At 36.2% G+C, this 20414-nt stretch overlaps 1 long non-coding RNA gene across 2 annotated transcripts in view; it reads right to left on the reverse strand.

Annotated features, from left to right (window-relative positions):
• LOC141584053 (uncharacterized) overlaps window positions 1–20414 on the reverse strand; it is a 113967-nt gene that overhangs the window by 70355 nt on the left and 23198 nt on the right. The gene's annotated exons all lie outside the window — the stretch shown is intronic.

A 20414-nucleotide genomic window follows, 5' to 3' on the forward strand; every position in this document is an offset into this window, starting at 1 on the left:
ATTCTGTCTTTTTGCTTCACATACAAACCTTTAAAAAATACTTTCCACTGTTCCCATTTCCTTTTCCGTTGCTTTGGGCTCTCAGGTAGGGCCCTATCGTGTAGACTGCAGTTGCTCTGAAACCATCATGGTAACAAGCATTTATGTGAACTATTTTTGAGTCAAAAGTAACTTTAATAAATAATTAAAAATGGTCAAAGTTTACACATATAAACAATGAGATTATATAGGAATAACATGCCCTAGGATGAATCATACTACTGTAGACGAGAAGCTTTTTTAAATAGACAAAAACTACCATTTGACCCAGCAACCCCATTACTGGGTATATGTCCAAAGGATTATAAATCATTCTATTATAGGGACACATGCACATGAATGTTCATTGCAGCACTGTTTACAATATCAAAGACTTGGAACCAACCCAAATACTTATCGATGATGGACTAGACAGGGAAAATGTGGCATATATACACCATGGAATACTATGCAGCCATAAAAAGCAATGAGTTCATGTCCTTTTTAGGGACATGGGTGAACCTGGAAACCATCATTCTCAGCAAACTGACACAAGAACGGAAAATCAAACATCGCATGTTCTCACTCATAGGCGGGTGTTGAACAATGAGAACACATGGACACAGGGAGGGGAGCATCACACACTGGGGTCTGTGGGAGGGAACTAGAGGAGGGACAGCAGGGGGTAAGGAGTTGGGGAGGGATAACATGGGGAGAAATACCAGATATAGGGGATGGGGAAGAAGGCAGCAAAACACATTGCCATGTATGTACCTCTGCAACAATCTTGCATGTTCTTCACATGTACCCCAAAACCTAAAATACACTAAAAAGTATATATATAAATTAAATAAATAAATAAAAACTATTCTAAATATGTAAATCAGTAATTATCTTTTCTTAAATAATGAAATAATAATAATGTTTATAGAGATAAAATAGAGGCTTGAGAAAGTTGTGGGGAGATTATAATGGAAACAATTTCATTGCAAAAATTTAGAAAAATACATAAAATTTAAAACTGTTTTAATGCTATGTGGCTTCATTTTTTAACAGAGGCATATGTAGAGAATATGTCTATAACAAAGATTCAAGTAACTCATGGCTCTAAAAATGTAACTGCAAACTTTAGCATGTATTGTGGGGGTACTGGTTAAAATTATATGCAGAAAACTTGAAAGGTTGGCACAATTGCAAACTGACAAAAGCCCAAAACAAACAAAAGCCAGAAAGTAAATTGATACTTAAAGTTCATTATAAGAAGTGTATTCTTTAAAAACTATTTGAGTCACACTGAATTTAATAAATAATTAAAAATATTCAGTAGCTAAATACTAAATAACTAACTACAGCTGCCTTTCAGTTTTATTTCTGAACTCAGACAAATATTTTGTGGCTTTAAATTTCATTGTTGTTTAAGTTTCCAATCACGCTTTTTGTTCTACTTGGGCAGAGAATTTGGATACAAGTACATTGAAAGCAATGTAAATGTCTAACAGGAGGAGGATGGTTAACTACACTTTGATATATGTGGATAATGAAATGCTATCGAGCGCTTCTGAAATACTGTTAAAGAGTGTGTAATCATGAAGGAATACGCCTAATGTTAACATTTCTAAAAAGAGGTAAAAATGATACACAATATGATCCAAATATGTGTATTTATGTTCACATGTGACTACCACCCTTTTTTGTTTATGCCAGTTTAAGCTTCTGTCACTTGAAATCAAAAAATCCCGAACTAATATATTTTTAAATTATTAATAGAAAACTAATAAAATTTTATGCTAACTTCCTATTAAGTCAGCTTTTTTAGCTGACACTTTATTATTTGAAACAATATTTCCTTGCAACTTTCAGAAGCCTGTGTTAAAGCAAAAGGACAAAAGAAAAAAATTCATTACAATGTTTAAAAATGCTTAAATTTGATGTTTTCTGCCATTTCCATGCCATGTCTAAAATATACATCATTTTGAACATCATACAGATATGTTCCTGTATTAACATTTCAAAATCCAAACTAAAATTCCCCTCTATGATGCTTTATAATTGCAGTGCCAAAGTATACACCTGTAGTTTAAGTTAAACAACGAAAACCTCAAATCGAAGAAATTGCCATCTTGGAAGAGTAGGTAACTATAAAATTGGGAATTTATATATACCAATTAATCTTAATCAATGTCATGAAACCAGAGAGAGTCTGTGGACTTATCCTCCAACTAAGGTTTCTCCCTACTTTCTATGGGAAATTAATATTTTACTTCTAAGTCTCCCTATGTATTATACATAGGGAAGGAAATTAGTATGTTCCTCCCTCAACTCTGAACAAGTAACAGAATAACACAGGAGAGAAGATCTTATTAATGAAAGACAGAGCTGGGTACCATGGTGTATACCATGTAGTCCCAGATACTTGGGTGGCTGAGGACAGAGCCTAGGAGTTCATATCCAACCTGGGCAACAAAAAGAGATCCCATCTCTAGGAAAAACAAATAAAGGAAGGAATAGACTTCTTTTCATTTTGAGCCTACACTTCTCTATCTTCAAAAGTAAACACTGGAGAGGAAAACAGCATCACTTATTTTAACAAAATCTGTTCCTACTTTTAATGACAAAATTATTTTTAAAAATGAATGCAAAGTGCAAAAATTAAAGAATGAAGAATATTAGAAAGTCCCTTAAAAGGAATAACTTATTTTAACTTGTTATACATTAAAATTATATCACTGACAAGACTACAACAGGCCTTTTAAGCTTCTGAGCACAACCTTGTACAAATGAAAAGATTATCTGCCTGACCAATGATACTGTCATTGCTAAGTCAAATGTCAAAAAAGCTGGACTAATGATAGCTTAACATAGTTCACATTCTGATCTTATAAATGCAGTTGTGTGCCATTTTACACATCTATGTCCATTAAATATAATCTCTCTCAACTAAATAACATCTAAAACACTACTTAGGATGAATCAATTATGGTCTGAGAATGAAGTGGGTGTTGAAAAGAATTGATTCTAAGGAAAGAGATGCGTATCAGAAGATAAATAGTATACACAGCTGCATTCTTTGGCAACTGTAAGGATGTATAGTTTTTTGTTGAGAGAAGCAGAAATCTTAGCTACTATCTTTAAACCACTGAGAGCTTTCTGAAATAATTTATTCTACCTAAATTATTTAAAGATACTGTGGAATAAATATAAAGAAACTTTAAATTCTCAAAACAAAGATTATAAAAGTATTATAGTTTTATCACACTTTGATCTTTAGCAGTTATTGATCAAACAAAATATTTTGTTTCTGGGAGCATGAAATTGTTCAAGGAGCAAGGGTTTGAGGTTCTGAGAGACCTAAGGTTGAATGCTAGTTAGCTGTGTTTTCTTGAGCAAGTTACTCAACATCTGTGTCCTTTCTCTGTAAAATTAGCATGATTTTGTATTCTGTAAAATGAACTACACTGGAAGTAAGTTGTCAGGATTAAGTAACTCTAAGGAGCCTGTCTCACACCATAGCAATAATAGTAGAATAGTTAGTGCTCAGTTAATTCTCCTCTGTCTTTCCCAAATGACCTTTCAGAAACCACACACATTTTGACATGAATTTCTAGCTGAAAACTATTCAGAGGAAAAGACATTATAGCTGATTCATATTCTAAAATCTGAAAGGAACCTTTAAAATCCCCTAGTATCTAAATGATTTGAAACAATATTATTTCAATGGGTTCAATAAAATTCTCTTAGAATTTGTTACATTTTATGACCCAATTAGTTTTGTCTTTAAATACATACACAAGAACTGGTTTAAAATCAAGGTGTTGGTCAAACACAAATATAACTGAACCTCTCTGTTGTTCAGGCATATAATATAACTTAACAGCCTGCAGTACAACAAAGACAGCAAAGTAAACACTGCAAAGAGATAACCAGCCTTGTTGCCTCTGTTGAGCATGTCAAAGTCCTGCATCTGAAAATATTTGAAAAATCTGCCTATTTTCCATCTGCTATATTTCTCAGAGGATAACTGAAAGTTCATGTGTTAAGTTCACTGCAAGTTCAAATGTGTTGTATCAGGTCATTTACAGGGTAAAAGTTCACTGGGAGTTTATTATTCTTTTTTAAAACTGCAGTGGAAAAAGAATAAATACAATAACTGAACCTATTTTATATTATGAGCACTGCATTGTAAGCATCATAAATAAAAATTACAAAATTTAAAAGGCCATATGCTATGCATAATTACAATAAAAATGACTCTAAAGAAGATGATAAAGATACTATTCCTTGGGATTACCCTTAGAGAATAAATTATAGATAAATCTTAGTTTTTCTAGATATTATTTAAAACAGTTGTCATATTTTACATTTTGTATTGAATGCTTTGTTTAAACTACACATTTAAATGCAGCAATATAGAGACTTAGAAAAAAGAGAAAACATCAGAAATAATAAGTGGATATCATCTTACTATTTAGCTGAATAGACATGATTTTTAATTTGCAGTTGCCAGGAATGCTATTTAAGGTACAATATTTGTGGGCTGTTTATACTAAAAGTAGGCAGGCAGAAGAACTATGACTTATTTGGGATAAATCACTGAATCATTAAAAAACCTAAATCAGACAGCATTCATCAATATGATTTGAATCACTGAGGCAAAATTTAAGATTTTTCTTTTGGATAAAACTATTTTTTAAGATTTAAAAGAATATTTTTCAAGGAAAATAATAGTGAACACACATATACATTTAGGGTATAATTTCTAGCTTCAAAGATTAAGAATATTTTCTTTCTATAAAGTACTGGTACATCACAGGGGGTATTTGAAAGCTGAGGCTAAGTCCTGCCAGCTTGGGTTCATAACACTCTTCCCTTTACTGAAAGCAGTAAGAAGGGAGTGGGGAATCAATCTGACCACCAAGTAAGCCTTAGAATCACTCCGAAGTCACCAGGGACCAGAGGAATTCTGTCACCGATAGAGGGTCGTGACTGCAGGTTGTCCAGATTCTTGGCATTTTGAACAAAAAAATTGGACCAAACGCCCAGCAAAGCCAAGGAAGAATGAAGCAACAAAAGAAGGAAAGTAGGGATTTATTGAAAACGAAAATACACTCCACAGTGCGGGAGCAGACTGCAGCTCAAGGGCCCTGACACGGAATCTTCTTGGGTTCGAATACCTCCTAGAAGTTTCCCATTGGCCACTTCATGCTCACCTCATGTAAATGAAGTGGTAGCCCGCGATGTCTGGTTGCAGAAAGCACCCAACCAAAGGCTGCAGTGAAGTTACAAAGGTCACACTCCTCTGCAAGCCTCTGATTGGTTGCACAATGCAGAAGCTAGGGTGAAATTACAAAGTTATACTACCATGTAAATGAAGACTCAGCTGGCAGTCAGTCTGTTTAGATGTGGACAGCAACCATTCAGAGGCTAGAGTGAAGTTACAGAGTTGCAATCGAAAGACCACCTGCAATCAGTCTGATTTGTGGACAGGCAATTTCCCATCTGCCAGAAAAGGTGGGAGGTTTGCAAAGGGAGTAGACTTTGGTCCTTTTGTTACTTAGGGTGGAAAGTTAGGGTTTTCCTTTCAATTTAGTTCTAGGAAGTCTACATGAAACAGCCTTGATTTCCCAGTGTCCAGACCCCATTCTGCCACAATCTGGGCAGGAACCAGTCATGTGTAGCCCTTGTTCAGGCCTCACAGCTCTTTCTGTCCTATCCTTCTGACTTCTTTCTCTGGAATCCCCACTCCATCCAACTAGGATTCTCATCATGAGAAGCCAGACGCCACTTCCACACCTTTAGAAAAACATTATCTGAATTTCTATACTAAATACATCCATTCCTCTCAGTATGATTTCTTTCTCTTGGGCTCCCAGGCATCATCTGAATTTAGTTCTTATCACACACTGATAAGTCATCCTGTGATTTTAAGATGTGTAATATTAAATATAGAAATGGAATATGTAAAATACACAGTTTTGGATAATTGTTAGTCATCAAATGTATTATTTGGTAAGATATAGTCACTTTTCCTTGGGTTTTCCTCCTGGCTGCTCTGAACCATAGCTTTCTTTGTTTTTCACCTATGCACAATATATGATTTCCTATACTCGAATGCTTTCTGATAGGCAGCTCCTCATGCCCAACCCCATCCCCCACATGGGGGACTGTCTCCTTTGGTACAGTGGCTGAACAGCTATTGTACCAAGTTGGTCGATCCCCAGTAGATGTAACTTGTGACTTCCCAAGTCTCTCCTACCGAAATTCCAGGTCAGTGAATAATATGGTTTTGTTCTTAAATGCTACATCTACACACACACACACACACACACACACACACACACACACAGAGACAGACAGACACACACCAGTCTTTAACATACAAAATTGCAATTGTTTCCAACCTCATACCATTCTTTCTAAGCAAAGTGTGGAAGTTGACAATTCTTTGATATGATCCATGGCACATATTTCTAAAATGTATTGAAGAACAATAAAACAAGATCTATAAAAATGGAACTTTCATTATCTTAGATGGAAAGACATTATAATAAAAATGTCAATTCTACTAAGTTAATTATATACTCAAAACAAATCTAATTAGAATTTCCTCCTTGGATAAAATAATCTTGAAATTCACGTGAAAGAACAAATGCCAAATAAGAGCAAAAATATTTTCTCAGAAAAGAGGAGGAGGAAGGACTTGGCTTATCAGATATCAGAACATTTTATTACATACCAATGTGTTAATATGTGTATATGCATTCACGTCTATATATGATTATCTGAGGGTTAATACAAAGTATAAGAGTATACGTGCTAGGTCTATAGGTCTATGATTACATAGGCAGAAGCAGTGCCAATAAGCAGGAGAGAGAAGCAGTGGGAAAAGGGAGGCAAACAAAAAAATAATAATAACTGAATTAAAGAAAGCAGATGGAATATGGTCACATTTATTCATTTATGATAAATCTTTTATATGAGAAATTTTTTATATAGAAATTAATTCTTTAAATGTTAAGGAAAGGAGACAAAGTGTAAGCAAGATGGAAAGATAAGAGCGTTTGAGAAATGACTGGAGACGCAGGCTGGTCAGGCACTACAGCACAGCACTAGCTGTCTTCCCTGACTCTCTTATCACAGCTGCCCCTCTTAGAACTTACATGCTTCCTCCCACTGTCTCTGAATCAGATGGATAAGAATTTACTAATACCCAATACCCTCGACTTCTCAATAGCCTCAACTTTCTCCTTGTCCTTCCCTTCCCTTGATTCCTTTATTCTCCCATGTGGCCCTCTACATGCCCAAGCCACCTCATCCACTTCCATGACTTCAACTATCAATGCCCACCCAATCTCAAAGTAAATCTTTACATCTTTTCCTCACATTTCCCCAAGCTACTTTCAATTTCTTATATGTCCCACACTTATAAGAAACTAAATGAAATACTGCTGCCCACTCCATTACTACCATTAAAACCACCACCATCATGCTAACACTGCTTTACTACTAATAGTACGGCCATGATTTCTTTCTACTGGGTACCATTTATTTAGTGTTTACTATATGTCAGGCTCTGGACTCAGCCCGTACCAATGGCAACTCATTTATTTTCATCTTTAAACAGCCCTATGAATAGGTGTCATCCTAACTGTATGCTTGAGGAACTCAAAAAGCTTAGGACTACATCACCGTAATTAAGAGAGGCAACGTATGTTCAGATGCAGTCAAAGCACATGTCCATTCTTGAGTTAATATAGTATCAGTTTGATTAGTCTACAAATATTCGATGAACATCAAAGTGCAAAACAGTAAGATAGAAGTGAATATTTTACTACATATCTTTGGCACTGTCCTAAGGGCTTTACATTTACGATTTTGTTTACACCACCTTCTCTCACTACAACCTAATGAGCGTAGATTAACCTTATTCTACCAATAGGTGAACTGAGGCAGAAGTTAAGCAGCTTGACCCATTTCACAACGCTAATAAGTGGTAGAACTAGGATTCCAGGTAATGTCTGTAGAATTTACGGTGTTTAACTGCTATTTTGAGTGAGACAATGCTATTATGATAAATTCCTAGATATGCAAAGATCCATCTCTTCAAAGAGTTTACAATCTGGTTGATTAGATAAGACAATCAACTACTTTAGAATTGGAAAACCCTTGCACTGGAAACAAGAGACAGGGAAACCAATTAAATGACTATTATAGTAACCTGCATTATCTAGAATAGGAAACTGGCAAGTGTGAGTGAATATGAAAGGAACAAAATGAGGAATGTTATGGATTGAAACACTGATCTCATCTGGTGATTGACCATGGAAGAAAACAAAGATTGCCTGAGTCTGGATTATCGGCAGACTGACCATGTCACTGTCAGAAATGTACATGTCTTCAGTAAGGGTTGATGATTTTGAGGTCAGAATCAAAGTATAAATAAAGTCAAATCTATTCAAGTCTTTCTAGTGTAGTTGTGATACAGAAGCTCCAGTGAGCAGCCAGGGCAGTAGATGTAAAGTGTGGAAGTCACCTGCTCTCCACACAGAGACAGCAGATGCCCCCCCTGAGGGAGACAACTCAGAGCCCTAACAGCAAAGGGCCTCAGCCACATTTCCTATCAATGCTTTGACACTCATGTTTTCACTGCTTCCTGCCAGCCTGGCACCACAGGACAGCCAAGGCAGAGTGAAAGAAATGACAGAAGAGTGAGCAGTGCCTGCCTGGCTATAGACAAGGCTCACAGAGTAAAAGTGAAGACAAGACTGGAAAGATCTGCTGTCTGGCCAGACAGCAGTTTGGAATGTCATCTAAAGGCTCCTGCTTTATACTAAAGCACAGGCCTCTGTATTGTAAACTTCATATTGGTAAGCGAAGCCGGACTTAGCTGGTGCATATTGCAGGGCTTCTGAGAGTAGGACCAGGACCTTCTGCTACTTCTAACAGTGAAGCTTTGGATGGAATAGGGTGAGAGAAAAAGTCAATCATGAGCATGTCCTGGTTTTTAAGGTCTCAGTATATTCAGCGTAGTCAGTTCTTAAAGGGAGAGGTTCTATTTCTATTTCAGGTACTGTATTACTTTCCAAGGGCAGCCATAACAAAGCACCAAAAACCAGATGATCTGAAACAACAGGAATTCATAGTCTCACAGTTCTGCAGGCTAGAAGTTCAAAATCAAGGTATCAGCAGGCAGGACCATGCTCTCTCTGACAGTTCTAGGGGAGAATTTTTCCTTGCCCCTTCCCAGCTTCTGGTGTTTGCCACCGATCTCTGGTGTTCCTTGGTGTGTAAATGTCTCACTCCCATCTTCTGCCTGTCCTAATGCCCCCTTCTTATAAGGACACCATTCATATTGGATGACGGTTCTCCCTAATGACCTCATTTTAACTTGATTACTTCTATAAAGACCCTATCTCCAAATAAGGTCATATTCTTAGGCACTGGGGGTTAGGACTTCAACATACTGTATCTTTTTGGAGGGACACAATTCAACTCATAACATATAAAATAAGCATTTAATAACAACAAACATTCATAATAAGTTGGAGCCATATTATAATAGGAGTACAAAAATATTGTATAATATTTTGAGGAAGTATGATCTTTAAGACACCTTAAAGAATTCTCCTACAACTTAGTTCTGGATCCTAATAAGATAATAACGACTCGGATATAAAATTTGCTTGTGTTTCACAGTACAAAGAGATTTTTAAATGAGCACTAATTAAATACTGTTTAATAAGCAAACAATAAAATGTATAAAATGTAGATATTATATGCCATGCAATAACCTTTATATGTGCGCACACACACACACACACACACACACACATATATATATATATTCATTGCTTCCTGTCAGTCTGGCACCAAATGATAATCAGAGAATATTCCACCAATACTCTTGAGTACCAAATTCAGTGAGATTGCCTGTAAGACTGCAAAGCAACCCAAAAACTGGTATTACTATGGTGAGAAAAATGTTTTAATATCTGTTCAAATGTAAAAAGAATATATTACAAATAAAACTTCATTTTTAAAGGTATTATTATAAAAGTAGAAAAAACGACTTTATTTTATATCATTGTCATTTTGGTTTTATTTGTTTTAATAAAATAAGTTAATGACATAAAAAGACTAGCTTGGAATCATTAAAAAAAAACACTGGTTTAAGAATCTTGGAAATCTAGGCCAGGTGGTAAAGTCTGAGAAAAATGAGGTTAATGTCATACCGATGCGGCTATGAGAATTCATAGATAAAACTATGTGAAAGCACCATGGAACTGCAAAGTGTTTCAAAATGTGACTTATAACCAGACTTGAAGCGTGACATGAAGTTGTCATTACATTACGGAATAGGAGAGAAAATTTATAAAACATTACTATCCTACTTGATATGTTAAAAGCTAAAACTAACCAACAAATTCATTATTAAAACATATTCCTAAAAATTTTAATAATTGGAAGTTCTTTATAGAGTTGAGAGTTTTGACCAGTGTGGCATAATTAGGTATTAGTTATTTGACCTGTTTAAATCCAGGCTCTACAATTTAACTAACTCTAACTCTGGGCAAATTGTATTACCCCATTAGATATCAATTTCCTCATCTCTAAAATGAGAATAATGACATCTACCTAATAAATACATTACGAGAATAAAAAATAATTTTGTTAAGTAACTGTCACAAAGTACACAGTCAGTAAGTGATAGTTACTTTGTAAGTTTCAGAAAATCTCTTAAGTCTTTGCATAAGGCTTATTTATTTAGCTTTAATAATCTGCAGTATTAAAAAACTATAATGATATTAAGTTTAAAATGTATTTAGCATGACCTCCAGACATTTATTTTAATTTCAAAAAACACTTTTACTGTAATATAGTTAAAAGTGTAAAATTACTACTATTATTATTATTAGACTTACAGCTGCTAATAAATCAAAATAATTACTTTTCCAACCATACTATGAAAAAAATAAAAGTTAATTATTTTATTTACAATACACCTTTTGTAGGTAGAATATTTCTTTATATAAGTATGTATTTGACATAAAGTAATTCATTCCCTTCTTAATCTAAAGTACAATTTAGATTACTACCTAAATTCAAGTAGAAAATCATACGGCAAAACTAACAAAAACCTTTTCATAAACACTTGAAGTAGAAATTTCACTCTGGAAAAGATGGAGTCATACGGACCAAATTTTTTTTTTTTTTTTTTTTTGGAATCAAAGTGAACATTTAATGTCACCATCGTTTGGTTCTTTTAAACACCAGATTCTTTTTTGACAACATTTTACACCTCATATGCCACAAAAAGAGATCGTAGCCAGCAAACAATGTCTTTACACTGGAAATGCCACACAGCTTAATGGATTCATGTCACCAGTTTGTGAGAACCATAACTCTTTTGTGAGAACCATAACCTCCTTAAGGATGTCCATACCCTAATTCCCAGAAGCTGTGAATATATTACCTTACATGGCAAAAGGGATTTTGCAGAAATGATTAAGTTGAGGATTTTGAAATTAGAGTATCCTGGATTCTCTAGGTGATCCCAATTTAATCACAAAAGTTTTCTAAATGGGAGGCAGAAGGGTTGGAGTCAGAGAAGGAGATGTGATGAGGGAAGAAGAGGTTGGCGTGATGCAAACGCTGGTTTTACAGATGGAAGAAAGCCCCAAGACGAGACATGTGGCCAGCCTGTGGAAGCTAGAAAAGACAAGGAAGTGATTCTTGCCTAGTGCCCTGGAAGGAACACAGCCCACTTGACACTGATTTTAACCCAGCGAGACTTCTAATCTCTAGAAATGTGTGATAATAAACTCAGGTAGTTTTAAGCCACTAAATTTGTGATAATTTGTCAGAGTAGCAATAGGAAACTCATACATGTGGTATCCCCCAAGTTTTGATATGTTGTGTTTTATCTTCAATCAGTTCAAAACACTTTTAAATGTCCTATTTGATTTCATCTGGACCCATGGATTATTTAGTAGTGGGTAGTTTGAAGGATTCTATAGGTTTTCCAGCTATCCTTTTGTTATTGATTTCTTATCCAACTCCACTGTGGTCAGAGCACATACTTTGTATGACTTGAATCCTTTTAAACTTATTGGGACTTGTTTTATGACCCATAATATAATTTGTCTTGGTAAAACATCAAATACACTTGAAAGGAATATGTATTCTGTTGTTGTTCAGTGGAGTATTTTATGTATGTCAACTAGGTCAAGTTGGCTGAATTGTGTTACTCAAATCTATATTCTTATTTTCTGTCTACTAGTATAATTTGCTGAGAGAGAGAGGGGTGTTAAAATCTCTGATTATAGTTTTATATTTGTCTGTACAGTTTTGTTTACAATTATTTTGTGTTTTCTGATAAAATGACCTCTTTATCAATATGAAATTATCTTCTTTATTCCTGGTAATTGTCTTTTCTCTCTTTGATAGTGATGTAGCCATGTTAACTTTCCTCTGAGCTTGCTTTTTTTTTAATCTAATCTGATAATTACTGCCTTTCGGTTGGGATATTTAGATGTTTTGCTTTAATGTGACCATGATATTGCTAGGCTTAAATGTCATCTTGCTGTTTGTTTTCTATTTCTCCTACCTATTTTTTGTTCCCCTTTTTCTGCCTTGTTTGGGTTTTTAAAAAATGATTCCATGCTATCTCCATTGTTGGTTTAGAAACTGTTTAAACTGTTGGTTTAGAAACTGGTTTAAAATGATTCCATTTTATCTCCATTGTTGATTTAGAACTCTTTATGTTCTTTTAGTCATGGCTTTAGCATTTGTTGTCTGTATCTTCAATGTGATAGTCTACTTTCAAGTGATATTATACTAATTCACAGAGTATAAAAACTTCATCATTGTATACTTCTGTTTCTCCTTTCTCATCTTTTGTGCCTTTGTTTTCATACATTTTGCCTCTACATGTTATAAACCCAAGAATACGTTGTTTTTATTCAGTAGTGTTACATATGGTTTATTGGCATTATTATAAATTATCTTTTAAAATGACTTAAAGGCTAAGAAAAAATCTTGTATATTTACCCTTGTAATGAACATTCATAGTGTTCTTCAGGGTTTCCTGTGGATGAATATTTCCATTTGCTATCATCCTCCTTCTGCCTAAAGAATTTTCTTTAACATAAAGGAAGTATTATACATAGTATTTATATAAATATATATCTATTTATATATATATATATAATATGTATCTGCTGGTTATTAATTCTTTCAGCTTTGTATCCCTGGAAATGTTGTTATTCCATCATTGTTTCTGAAAGATACTTCCACAAAAAATTAGCCAGGTGTTATGGCACACACCTGTAGTCCCAGCTACTCAGGAGGCTGAGGCAGGAGAATTGATTGAACCTGGGAAGTAGAGGTTGCAGTGAGCTGAGATCGTGCCACTGCATTCCAGCCTGGTGACAGAGCAAGACTCCATCACAATGACTAATAAATCGATGGAACACAAAAGAGAATACATAGTCAACTGATTTTAGTCAAAGATGTAAAGGGAATTTTGTAGAGAAAGGATTTTTTTTTCTAAAAACAGTGCTAGAGCAATTGAATATCCACATTAAAAAAGAATTTTTACCCATACCTTGCACATTGCTTATAGCAATGACTTAAAATGATTTTCAAAAGACGTATGTAAAAAAAAGGGCATTTATCCTTTTTTTCATTCAGGTATACTGGAGACGACACTGCCTGTCAACAGGCCCTCCCTAGGCCAGTGGTTGCCAAGGAGGGAAGGAAATGCCAGCAGGGGCATTATCAGATGTTTACAGGTGGGAAGAAGCTATTAGAGTGTACTTCCTGAAACTTCCCTGACCCCGCGATTTTAATGGGGTAGGAGAGAGCCAGAATGGACTACTGAGGATCCTTAATTTAAGGAAATATTAAAGTGGGTGTGGTGGTAAGCACCTGCAGTCCAAGACACTCAAGAAGCTAAGGCCAGAGGACTGCTTCCAGGCCAGCCTGGGCAACATATCCAGACCCTAGTCTCTTTAAAAAAAAAAGAAAAAGAAAAAAAGAAAATCAATTTTAAGTTCTAGGATACAAGTGCAGGACATGCAGGTTTGTTACATAGGTAAACAGGGAGCCATGGTAGTTTGCTATGCCTATCAGCACATCATCTAGGTGTTAAGCACACCATGAATTAGCTATTTTTCCTGATGTTCTCCCCAACCCCAAAACAGACCCCAATGTGTGTTGTTCCCTCCCTGTGACCATGTACTCTCACTGTTCAGCTCCCACTTATAAGTGAGGACACGTGGCACTTGGTTTTCTGTTCCTGCATTAGTTTGCTGAAGATAATGGCTTCCAGCTCCATCCATGTCCCTTCAAAGGGAAGGATCTCATTCCTTTTTATGGATGTGTAGTATTCCATCGTGTATATATACCACATTTTCTTTATCCAGCCTATTATTTAGGGGCATTTGCACGTGCCTATAGCCTGAATGGTATTGCCTACATTTTCTTCTGGGGTTTTTATAGTTTTGGGTTTTACATTTTAGTCTCTAATCCATCTTTAGTTAATTTTTGCATAAGGTGTAAGGAAGGGGTCAAATTTTAATTTTCTGCCTATGGCTAGCCAGTTCTCCCAGAACCATTTATTACATAGGGAATCCATTCCCCATTGCTTGTTTTCATAAGGTTTGTCAAAGATCAGATGGTTGAAGATGTATGGTCTTATTTCTGAGGTCTCTATTCTGTTCCATTGGTCTACGTGTCTGTTCTTGGACCAGTACCATGCTGTTTTGGTTACTGTATCCTTGTAGTATAGCTTGAAGTTAGGTAGCATGATGCCTCCAGCGATGTTCTTTTTGCTTAGGATTGTCTTGGCTATACAGGCTATTTTTTGGTTCCATATGAACTTGAAATTTGTTTTTTCTAATGCTGTGAAGAATGTCAATGATAGTTTAATGGAAATAGCATTGAATCTATAAATTACTTAAGTCAGTATGGCCATTTTCGTGATATTAATACTTCCTAACCATGAACATGGAATGTTTATTTCTTCTCTGATTTAGTTGGGCAGTGGATTGTAGTTCTCATTGAGGAGGTCCTTCACTCCCCTTGTTAGTTGTATTCATAGATATTTTATTCTCTTTGTAGCAGTTGTGAATGGGAGTTTGTTCATGATTTGGCTCTGTGCTTGCCTACTATTGGCATATAGGAATGTTTGTAATTTTTGCAAATTGATTTTGTATCCTGAGACTTTGTTGAAGTTGCTTACCAGCTTAAGAAGCTTTTGGGGTGAGATGACAGGGTTTTCTAGACATAGGATCATTTCATCTGCAAATAGAGACAGTTTAACTTCTTCTCTTCCTATCTGAATATACTTTATTTCCTTCTCTTGCCTGATTGCCCTGGCCAGAACTTACTCCTATGTTGAATAGAAGTGGCAAGAAAGGGCATCCTTGTCTTGTGCCCGTTTTCAAGGGGAATGCTTACAGCTTTTGTCCATTCAGTATGATATTGTCTGTGGGTTTATTACAGACAGCTCTTATTATCTAGAGGTATGTTCCATCAATATCTAGTTTATTTATAGTTTTTAATAGGAATGGATGTTGAATTTTATTGAAGGCCTTTTCTGTGTCTATTATCATGTGGTTTTTGTCTGTAGTTCTGTTTATGTGATGAATCACATTTATTTATTTGCATATGTTGAATCAGCCTTGCATCCCAGGGATGAAACTGACTTGATCATGGTGGATATGCCTTTTGATATGCTGCTGGATGCAGTTTGCCTCTATATTATTGAGGATTTTTGCATTGATGATCATCAGGAATATTGGCCTGAAGTTTTCTTTGTTTGTTGTTGTATGTCTGCCAGGTTTTGGTATCAGGATGATGCTGGCCTCATAAAATGAGTTAGGGAGGAGTCCCCCCATTTCAGTTTATTGGAATAGTTTCAGAAGAAATGGTACCAGCTCTTCTTTGTACCTCTGGTAGAACTCAGCTGTAAATCCATCTCGTCCTGGACTTTTTTTTGGTTGTTAGGCTATTTATTACTATATCAATTTCAGAATTTGTTATTGGTCTATTCAGGGATTCAACTTCTTCCTAGTTCAGTCTTGGGAGGGTGTATGTGTCCAGGAATTTATCCATTTCTTTCTAGTTTGTTTGCATAGAGGTGTTTACAGTATTCTCTGACAGTTGTTTAGTTTTCAGGGATGACTGGTGATATCCCATTTATGAATTTTTATTTTGTCTTGTTGATTCCTTCCTTTTTTTCCTTTATTAGTCCAGCTAGTGGTCTATTTTATTTATTTATTTATTTATTTTTTCAAAAAACCAGCTTCTGATTTTTTGAAGGGTTTTTCTTGTATCTCTCTCTTTCAGTTCTGCTCTGATCTTGGTTATTTCTTGTCTCCTGCTATCTTTGTGGTTTCTTTACTCTTGGCTCTCTAGTTCTTTCAGTTATGATGTGAGAGTGTCAGTTTGAGATCTTTCTAGCTTTTTGATGTGGGCACTTAGTGCTATAAATTTTCCTCCTAACACTGCGTTAGCTGTGTTAAGATTCTTGTATGTTGGCTTTGTTCTCATTGGTTTCAAAGAAGTTTTGGTATCTGCCTTAATTTCAATATTTATTCAGGAGTCATTCAGGAGCAGATTGTTAAATTTCCAGGTAGTTGTGTGGTGCTTGTGAGTTTCTTAATCTTGAGTTCTAATTTAATTGCACTGTGGTCTGAGAGACTGTTATGATTTCAATTATTTTGATTTGCTGAGGAGTGTTTTACTTCCAATTATGTGACTGATTTTAGAGTAAGTGCCATGTGGTACTGAGAAGAATGTTTATTATGTTGTTTTGGGGTAGAGATTCTGTAGATGTCTATTAAGGTCCACTTGATCCAGAGGTGAGTTCAAGTCCTGAATATCCTTGTTAATTTTTTGTCTTGTTGATCTGTCTAATATTGACAGTGGGGTGTTAAAGTCTCCCATTATTATTGTGTGGGAGTCTAAGTCTATTTGTAGGTCTCTAAGAACATGTTTTATGAATATAGATGCTCCTGTATTGGGTGCATATATATTTAGAATAGTTTGTGCTTCTTGTTGAATTGAACCCTTTACTATCACATAATGTCCTTGTCTGTTTTGATCTTTGATGGTTTAAAGTCTGTTTTGTCAGAAACTAGGATTACAACCCCTGCTTTTTTCTGCTTTCTATTTTCTTGGTAAATTTTCCTCCAACCCTCATTTTGAGCCTATGTGTGTCTTTGCACCGAGATGGGTCCCTTGAATACAGCACACCAGTGAATCTTGACTCTATCCAGATTGCCATTCTGTGTCTTTTAATTGGGGTATTTAGCCCATTTACATTTAAGGTTAATATTTACATTTAAGATATATTATTAATATTAATTAATATCATTAATAAACCTATTAATATTAACATTAATTTTATTAAATATTAATAATATTTAAAATATTAAGGTTAATAATATTAATTAATATTTATATTATTATTAAATATTAACAATAATATTATTAAGGTTGATATTTACATTTAAGGTTAATTTGATCCTGTCTTGATGCTAGCTCGTTATTTTGCAGACTTTTTGATGTAGTAGCTTCATAGTGTCATTGGTTTTTGTACTTCAGTGTGTTTTTGTAGTGGCTGGTAATGCTTTTTCCTTTCTAAATTTAGTGCTTCCTTCAGGAGCTCTTGCAAGGCAGGCCTGGTGGTGATAAATTCCCTCAGCATTTTCCTGAAAACGATTTTCTTTCAGCTTTACTCATAAAGCTTAGTTTGGCCAGATATGAAATTCTGAGTTGGAAATCCTTTTCTTTAAGAATGTTGAATATTGGCTTCCAATCTCTTCTGGCTTGTAGGGTTTCTGCTGAGAGGTTCACTATTAGTCCGATGGGCTTCCCTTTGTGGGTGTCCTGGCCTTTCTCTTTGGCTGCCCTTAACATTTTTTTCCACCACTTCAAGCTTAGAGAATCTGATGATTATGTGTCTTGGGTTTAATCTTCTTATGCAGTATGGTACTGAGGTTCTCCGGATTTCCTGAATTTGAATGTTGGCCTGTCTTGTTAGGTTGGGGAATTTCTCCAAGACGATATCGTGAAGTATGTTTTCCAACTTGATTTCATTCTCCCTGCCAACTTGGTTTCATTCTTTCACGTACCCCAAATCAGTCATAATTGGGTTTTTTACATAATCCCATAGTTCTCAGAGGTTTCATTTGTTCCTTTTCATTCTTTTTTCTTTAGTCTTGTCTGTCTCATTTCAGCAAGATAGCCTTCAAGCTTTGAAATTATTTCCTCCACTTGGTTTATTCAGCTAGTGATACTTGTGGTTGCATTGGAAAGTTCTTGTGTTTTGTTTTTCAACTTCATCAGGTCATTTATGTTCCCAGCTGGTTATTCTCGTTAACAGCTCGTATAATGTTTTATCATCATTCTTAGCTTCTTTGCATTGGGTTAGAACATGCTCCTTTAGCTCAGTGAAGTTTATTACCCACCTCCTGAAGCCTACTTCTGCCAATTCATCCAGCTCAGCCTCTGCCCAGTTCTGTGCCCTTGCTGGAGAGGTGTTGTGATCATTCGGAGGAGAAGAGGCACTCTGGCTTTTTGAGTTTTCAGAGTCTTTTCATGGATTCTTTCTCATCTTCATGAGTTAAGCTTCAATCTTTGAAGCTAGACTTTTGGATGGAGTTTTTTGGGGGACTTTTTTTTGATGCTATAGTTTTTGTTGCTTCTTTTAGCAGTCAAGTCCCTCTTCCATAGGGCTCTTGTGGTTTGCTGGGGGTCCACTCCAGACCCTATTCACCTGGATCCCTCCTGTACCTGGAGATTTCACCCACGGAGGCAGGAGAACAGCAAAAAATGGGTGCCTGCTCCATCCTCTGGGAGCTCTGTCCCAGAAGGGCACCAGAGAGAAGGAATGCTCCTGTATAAGGTGTCTAGTAACCCTGTTGTGGGGTCTCACCTAGTCAGCAGGCACAGGATCAGGGATCCACTTAACGAAGCACTCTGGCTTCTTCTTGGTAGGGGGGTGCACTATCCTGGGGGGAATCCCACTTGTCCAGAATGCCTGGATTCCTCAGAGCCAGCAGGAGGAAAGACTAATCCACTGATCTGTGGAGATTACAGCCACCCCTCCCCCTAGGCACTCTGTCCCAGAAAGTTCAGTAAACCCCTTGCTGGAGTTGCTGAAATTCCCACAGGGAGGCCACACTCGGTGAGCAGGGATGGGTCAGGGTCTAAGCAGAAAAGGCAATCTGGACACAATATGCCACAGCCGCTGTGGTGTGTTGTGGGGAATTCCTCCTAGGTCCAAACTGCCCAGTCTCCCCGATTCTCTTAGGCATCAGTGAGGATGGTCTCCTCTCCCCCTGGTAACTGGGTAGTTTTCAGCAGTCTCTAGCTGAGCAGCCATTGGGTATCTATACAGCTCTGTGCTTGGGACCCAAGGCCCTGGTGGCATGGGCTCATGAGGGGATCTCCTGACCTGTGGTTTGCACACATCAGTTAGACAATTAGACACATTCAGTTAGATGCTAGGTCAGAAAATAAACCCAATGAGAAATTAAAGATGCCCAGTGCTGGTAAAGGTATGGTTAAACAAACATAATAATACCTCTAGTGTGTAAGTATAAATTGGTACAAGCCTTCTGCAAAGTAATTTTGTAATATATTATAAGGACCTCAGGACCATGGAAAAGACATGGTTTTCAAGGTGGGGTAGTAAAATCACTCACCACCTCCCTTGGGTAGGGGTGGGAGCTTCCCTTGCCCCATGAGGCTACCAGTTGGGCCTTCACCCTACCCTCCTTTTCCTCACTCTCTGTGGGTCATGTCAACCACCTCGTCAGCCCCTAGGAAAGAACCTGGATACCTCACTTGCCAGTGCAGGATTTACTCACCGTTTTCTTTCTTCTTGGTGGGAGCCTCCAACCACAGCTGCTTCTAGTCAGCCATCTTGGTCCCTCCCTCTTCCCCATCTCTCAAAAAAGCAAACATTCAAACGTGAAATTTGATTAGGCACTAGATCAGAAAATAAGCCTAACTCTGTAAATTGGTTATTTCATCCACATATGTCCATACATTTGCACACATACATACACAACTATGTTCAGTAATGTGAGTTTGGTTTTCAAAAAAGGAAATCACTTGTCACGCTCTGTGATTATAAAAACATATGTAATATTTCAGTGTTAAATAAAAATCCTGCCTTGTGGTTATGTTTTTATATAATCTAATTTTTTAAATATCAAATGAAACCTATTTTTTCCAGTTATAACTCACTAAAAATAGATCAGAGAAGAAACTGTTCATTAATATATCACGAATAAATAGAAATGTATTAATGCCACCCTGTGGCAAACTTCACACCTAATAAAATTTTATACATATAAAAAGAGCTATTGTGATTTTTTTTA

Source organism: Saimiri boliviensis, chromosome 3 (genome assembly GCF_048565385.1).
Source record: "Saimiri boliviensis isolate mSaiBol1 chromosome 3, mSaiBol1.pri, whole genome shotgun sequence".
Classification (NCBI taxonomy): Eukaryota; Metazoa; Chordata; class Mammalia; order Primates; family Cebidae; genus Saimiri; species Saimiri boliviensis.